Source organism: Patiria miniata, unplaced genomic scaffold (genome assembly GCF_015706575.1).
Source record: "Patiria miniata isolate m_02_andy unplaced genomic scaffold, ASM1570657v1 HiC_scaffold_5, whole genome shotgun sequence".
Taxonomy (NCBI): domain Eukaryota; kingdom Metazoa; phylum Echinodermata; class Asteroidea; order Valvatida; family Asterinidae; genus Patiria; species Patiria miniata.
Window position 1 is genome coordinate 30,670,237 of NW_024037072.1, and position 7,174 is coordinate 30,677,410.

Below are 7,174 nucleotides of genomic sequence, written 5' to 3' on the forward strand. Positions count from 1 at the left end.
GGCTTGCACAGCGGCGCGTAACTGGGCCAGTACATTATACAAGAATAAAACATGTACTGGACCGATTATGCGCCAATATATAGGCCAGAATCAGTCCAGTACTGAGACGGCATTGATCCAGAACTGGGCAAGCATAGTTCCAGAAATGGGCCAGTTCTGTTTGACTTGTACTGGCCCAATGCTGGCGTTTCGAATTGACCGGGTAAGGCCTGCACAGCGGCGCGGGACCGATGCATGATGCCATAACTGAACCAGAAGAAAATCAGTACTGCACTGATTCTGGGCCGGAATTATGCAGGAATCGGTCCAGTACTGAGCCAGCATTGATCCAGAACTCTGCCAGTATGATAGGAAAACAAGAGAGAAATGGTTAGTCCAAAAGAAATTGACAATAGTTACACATTATATTCCAAACACACAACACTTTTATTGCATTTCCCATCCAATATACTTAATACAAAATGTTTTTCTCATCATAGATACAGCTCAATTACATAAAAGTTGCTCCACGCAGTGCGAGAAAAATTACGAAATTTTGAGGCTTTCTTATTTTAGCAGCCCTGTATGTAGAATACTGAATCTTTCAGTCTAAGGGTGACTCTAGGTTAAATGGTGATATTTTCAGCAAAGTGACCTTGGTGTTTAACTTGTTAAACAAAATGATGTCGTCCACTTAAATGTGGCCATTAAAATACTGAAGTTAAGTTAGTCGTTTTGTGATTTGAACAGATGCACGTAACTGATTCAAAAATGACTGGACAAGTTCCGGTATGTTTTTGTTTTACAAAATGAGTACATCATTTTAAAGAAGGGAATCAACTCAGGAAACAATTCATGCCTTATACGTGTATATCTTTACCAAATATTCACATTGATTTGGCAAAATTGTTTTCCACTTCTAACTACAACATAGCTGAGGCATAAGGGTCTACCGCACAATTCCAAAACCACGAATGGAAATAAAATAATGCACAATTGTGCATATTTTGATCATACTTGTTGAATGTATAAACAATTTTAAAGATCCATAAAACTTATTACTGATGTTGTTATTATCCATACGAAACTGAAAGTCTTCCCTTACTGAACACTAAAATACTCCGATCAATCAAGAATGAGCAATTGTATTTCAAAAGTCATTAATTGCTTGATTATTTGCATGACTAAATATTTGACAAAATCCGTTTTTTGAGAATGACATTAAAATTTAAAACCTAACGAGAAGATTATCCGGTCGACCTCATCCCATCTTCCTTAAGCCTCACGTGCAAACGTGGCGAGTGATGGAGCAATCAGTTCCGCTTAATGTGTGCCACCGTGCCTTCATCCATGACACTCGCTGGAAAATGCAAATCAAATATAAAATTGTTGTAATTTAGAGCTTTCCTCACCTATCTTACATACATCAAAAACAAATGATCCGCTCCACAAAATAATGGGAGGAAAAGCACAAAAAACCCACACATTTCATTGTCATAGAATTGAAGAGAACACGTTAATTTTTATCCTTTTATGAGTGATTTCCTCTTGAACATGTTCAAGAAAAAGATGATTTTCTGTATTCTTTTAAAGAAATATTAAGCATCAATCATACAACCAACAACGTCGAATTTACTTCATAAGCAGAACAACAATCGGCCAAGATATTTAAGATCTGATGAGGAAAAGGCCATTTACCTCACAACTAAAGAGGCCTGTCTTATGATGTCTTCCACTTTGATCACGTACTGCCTTCGATTAGATCGTGTTTGTGAACCTATTGATAAGAAAATGGACTCCTCAGCACAAAAAACAGGATATTGAAAAAAGAGACAATATGACAGGTAAAAATACATCGAACAATATGGCAAAAATATTGTGGAAAGTAAGCACATAATTACTCCATTAAAAGTGTGGTCAAGCTGACCTAAATCTTGCTTCCATTACAATGTGGCTATTTTTCTTTCCTGTGAACAACGCCTGTCCAACAAACTTCACTTGCCTCCCCTCTACAACATACTTGTATACCTCAGTGCTTCCTTTGTCATTAAATGTCTCTACAATAAAATTTCTGTTTCTTCACATTTTCTCCCACAGGCCAACACTAGGAAAACCCACACCCTCCTCTTCAAACATCAGTACAGCCGGACAAACTGTGTCAAATTTTCTTTGTTCACCCTTTTTCCCAGGTTTTTTAATTTACTTTCCACCGATGTTCGAGACCTTTTCCTAGAACGTTCCCCAAACCTCTCATCAATTCTTTACTGATCATCTGTTCAGTCTAGACCCCATCTCTCATGCATTCTAGAGTTTTCCTCCCAAGATATTTTTATCCAAATTTCTCCGGCTCAACAAACTCCCTTTCACAGCATATTATTATTGTTGTTGTTGTTGTTGTTGTTGCTATTATTTGGACATAGCATGTATGCCAGCTTTTATTTTATTTATTTATTTAATTAATTTAATCTTATTTTTTTTTCATTTTATTTCAGTTTATTCTATTTATTTTATTATATTTTATTTTTTATTGTATTAATCTATTTATTTTATTTATTTTATTATTTATTTATGTATTTATTTATTTAGGCCTATGTATTTATTTATTTACACTTATTGTAATTTTTAATTTTTAATTGTATAATTATATTTTGCATAACTGCTTAATTTTATATATATTTTATTTAATGAATTTTATCCTAAATGTATTAATCACTGTTATCCAATTAGTTTGGAGAGCCCCTCGACAGAAACTTGTTTCTTTTGGGTAATCCTGCGGGAGCTTTTTGGGTGTTGTTTTCTGTTATGTTTTCTGTTATGTTTACTACTCAGTGTTATTTGTACATGTACATGTAATTGTTTTGTCTGTAATTCACTGTTTGTAATATCCCGGAAAATGAAATAAATAAATAAATAAATAAATAAAGACTAGACAGTCTGAAATAATGGAGGAATGCTGGAAATACATCTGTCAATTAAGTCATGCAAGTTACATCATAAGTTACATCTATTCAAAATGTGTAATGAATATGCTTTATAGTTGCTTTGCCCGAAATAGCAGTTGTTTAAATCAGATACACACGTCACATACCTCTGTCATCATGTTCATTCGTCTGAAAGATTTGAAGTACTCGGGAAAGATCCACAATCTTCTGACTCGATGCTGCTCGCATTTCCCCAACTACATTTGTACATGCATAATAATTGCTGAATGGGAATTATGCTATAACCAGCCCATAACCACGATCAGCACATAACACTCTTGATGGCTCGGACGTGGTGGGTGAAGTACATGTAGGCCTATATGCATCATGAGAGCATGTGCTAGGACTCTCCTGGCGCTCCTTGCAGTTCCTTGCACTATTAACACCGCTGCGAACGTAGAGGGTAGAGAGCATGCTCAGAATGAATCGGGTCGCCTTCGAGAGCGACGTCTGTTGCGTTCGCTCTGGTTCATGCTCGCATGCCAGCTGCCGGACCCGCTCCATGGAGTTACCACGCCCACAGACCAGGCAGTCAGGCACCAGATTCAAGATGAATGATTCTGTGTCAACATGCAGGGGTATTTGGTTCAGTTGTTTAAGTGGGACGTAAAGAGTGGTCTGAGGAAATCAGGTAGGAGATATCCAAACTCCTTAAATTAGCGACTGTTATTATGTTCTACACGGCTTTAGATCAAGGAGAGATGGAATAAAGCACGAAGCCATGCCATTTTCATACCATGATTCGGCTGCAATTGTTTTAGCAGCGACATATGCTGGCTGTGTTCGAATTTGATTTATCTCACAAGCGAAATACATATGTATATGTACATGTATATAGCAGTTGTAGCATGGGGATGGTCAGTGCCATTGCAGCGGGGCACGTGAGCGGTCGTCAATTGTGTCGTGCAAAGGCATTGTGTTTTAGACCAGGCGTGCGCAGTTTCAGACTGGCGTTCAGTACTCACGCGTGACGTCGAATGTCAGCTGTTCAGCCCCGAGTTTGGCCGTCTCGTCTTAATCTTCAAACAAGATGTAAGGGAAAACGTGGGTATGGTTGCAAGTCCAAAGATACGCTTTGATAATCACGTTGAGGACTTTGCTTTATTGCAAACATATAGGCCTATAAATATAAGCGGGTCCTGTCTAGAGCACGAGAGGGCTAATATACTGTAATGCGAGTTTTTGCCTCAGCAAAAAGTAGGACATGTTGGTTTTGGAAGAATAAAACAACCATATAGCCTCAAGCAACCGGGAAAACAATAACCATGTGTGCAATTAATGCAGATTATGCTGACATTCCCAGAAAACCAACTACAGGAACTTTTTCAATGTTCAGCAATGTACTAGTTGAATATCAGATATTGCGGAGACGCATAATATTATTGATGGTAGTTGTGGCTGAGGCGTGTGCTTGTGTGCCGCACGACAGGGATGGGTACATCCGTTGACGGTGTGACATACTTCCAGAACTATGAATTTCAACACCGTGAATTTGGAGTGAATATATAATTTGACGTGAATTCACCGTGAGTTTTTTTTTCACGGCGATGTCATTGCGAAGTATCTGGTGAAATCGACCTGAAAATCATCACGTAACCAGGACATGTTAAGGTCAAGTAAAAACACCGTGAAAATGCAGTGAGGCCTCCTGTGGAGCCCAGCTCATAAATTTGTGGTTGTGTTAATCCGTTGAGCAGTTTATCAACTTTGGGGCCTAATCCCCCTCATAAAAAGGCACATTGCCTGTCAATCTTAATTAGGTGATGCAATAAACAGGGTGTTGGATACTTGTAGGAGGGCACTTTGTAGCTTTTGTGTACATGGAAAGTGGGCATTGGGTAGTACATGTAGTTGTATAACTGACATAAAGATCCTAGTAATTTGATTGGTGGAACTCACATCACATGACATTCGTTAATTGCTCCCATTCACGCCGCAGCTCAAAATGTACTATCCGCCCATGGGGAATGGGAAATCTATATATATAAGAGAGAGTTTAACTCGGCCTCCGAGACGATGTTTGCTCATGAAAGGATCCGAGACCGCGGGCTCCCGCTGCGCCAAAATCGCTCCATGTCCGTGGAAAAATGCGGAGGGTGTCTTCCGCCGGGTCGGACACTTCGGGTCGTCCTGATTTTCCCGTACGGACCGGCGATTCTTTTCGTCTATTTTTCGTGACTGCGTTTTGCGCAGGAATTTGCCGTCGTGTGCGCTTTCACGTTGACTGCCTGGCCGCCCCCTGTGCTGGCTTTTCTGCGTGTCTAGACTGTGCGAGGTCAGCGGCTTCGACGTAGGGGTTCCGTTTACGTGTTCTACTCGGCCGTTCTGCAACAGCGTTCACCAAATTGTGGTATGGGGTGACCTTGGTAAAATATTTTTTCTCCATGGTGCGTGGCCACCAAGTGCCCCTATTTTTTCGAATGCTTCGCTTGCCGCCCCTGCGCCGAGTGCAACGAATACTCAGAAGGACTACACATTAAGTATGCCTTGCGCGGTCTGACCAATCGAAAGTCTACACTGCGTAGTATTTCCGGGCTATGCAAAACTGTCGATGGCAACGCGTACTGCAGCCTGCTCCACACCCTGGAAACGAGGTTGGGTCTACGGTGCTCGCTATTTGAAGCGCAAGCATGTGACGTCGCGTGATAGAGTGCTCTTGCTTCCATAATGTGTTTACAGCTCCATGCTTCCACCACCAAGGCTGAGCGTTGTGAGTTCGCTGCGCGCCACGTATAATTCAGTGTCGGGTTATAATTTCGGGGGCCTGTTTTGGGGTCAACGAAGGATCGATGCATTGCTTCAAATATCGCGATCTTAAACGCAGTCACAAAAAAATCGACGAAAAAGTGTCCGACCCGGCGGAAGACACCCACATTTTTCCACGGACGTGAAGCCGCGGTCTCGGCCCCTTTCAGGAGCAAACTTCTCGGAGGCCGAGTAAAAGTTGCTCTTATATAGATGGTTGAACCAACTTCAATAAAAGTTAAATCGACTTTTTCCTCGCAGACGGTCTTGCAAATTGTAAGAAGTTCAAGTTTACGTTTGTTGAAGAGTCCAATACTCAACTTAATTATGACCTTCCTCCATGATTCAGACCGTTTGTAATTTTATGGTAACACTCAACATTTTCATTTCAAAAGACACCTTCACGTTTTATTGCATTATGATTTAAACCAGCCTTCGCCTGTGTACTACAGTAACCTTTTCACTACGTTTTCCAAATGCGACTGCCTCACAAAAAGCCAATTTAACAGACCAACGGCAACATTTACAGACAGTTTCCACGGTACATAATTATCATGTGCGTAAATCGATGGGGGACAGGGACCCCCCCCCCACACACACACACACATTTTGAGGCGGGGGGCATTGTTTGGTGTCCCCCCCCCACACTTTTTCTTCCCCGAATAAAAATATTGTAGCCTACAATAATGATTCTATTGCTCAGAATACATGTAGCTGATTCAATTACTCCAAACTCAAAACTTTAAAAGAATAAAGATGATCTTTTGCTCAAATTGGTTTTAGTGGTCAGAAATTGCCTCAGATCACACCACAGAAATTGCTTTTCTATAACTGCATGTCTCCCAACTATATCCCCCATTTACATTTAACTCCCCACATTTTCATCCCCAACACTACGCCCTACCCGATCTATGATCGGGTAAATCAGCTTGTATTATATAACCATAAAAAGTCTTCATTTTTCATCCGGCGATTTGGACCAAACATTAGAAGTCTTCTGCATGTGTTTCACATGAAAAAGAAGCGTATATTTTCCTCTATATACTGAGCCTTGCCATTTCTTTTGGCGGTTTTTAAGAATCGAATGTACACCTTAAAACTATCGGCCCTCGCTTTTGTTGATGTAAAATATGATTTTGTTTGACAGGCCGTAATAACACTTTATATTTGTCCAAAGCAGTTATTTTTGGTATCAAAATAAAGCACACGATTTCAACTTTTCAATTATTTAGCCATCTTGGACAAACAGTGCACGTATTCAGGTACTTCTTGTGTTTTTCTGTAGTCTCGAATACATCTCGTAAAATCTCGCGTACGCTTTTGGGCCATGCGTGAGTGACCTCGGGACAAGAAACTGAGGACAAACAGGGCTGTGTGCGTAACACGGCCACTGACTGGGCCATGTTTTGTCGAACGTAAACTTGAAAATGGACTCACCGAGCAAACTATTGGTGGCGCACTACAATGTG

At 40.5% G+C, this 7,174-nt stretch overlaps 1 long non-coding RNA gene across 1 annotated transcript; it reads right to left on the bottom strand.

The window, feature by feature from the left end:
* Window positions 1–442: 442 nt before the first annotated feature.
* Window positions 443–3,814, bottom strand: LOC119741795. Its single transcript, XR_005272774.1, has 3 exons — window positions 3,068–3,814; window positions 1,678–1,756; window positions 443–1,339 (listed from the first exon to the last, which is right to left on the bottom strand). It is a non-coding gene; the product is annotated as an uncharacterized LOC119741795 (long non-coding RNA).
* Window positions 3,815–7,174: the final 3,360 nt, after the last annotated feature.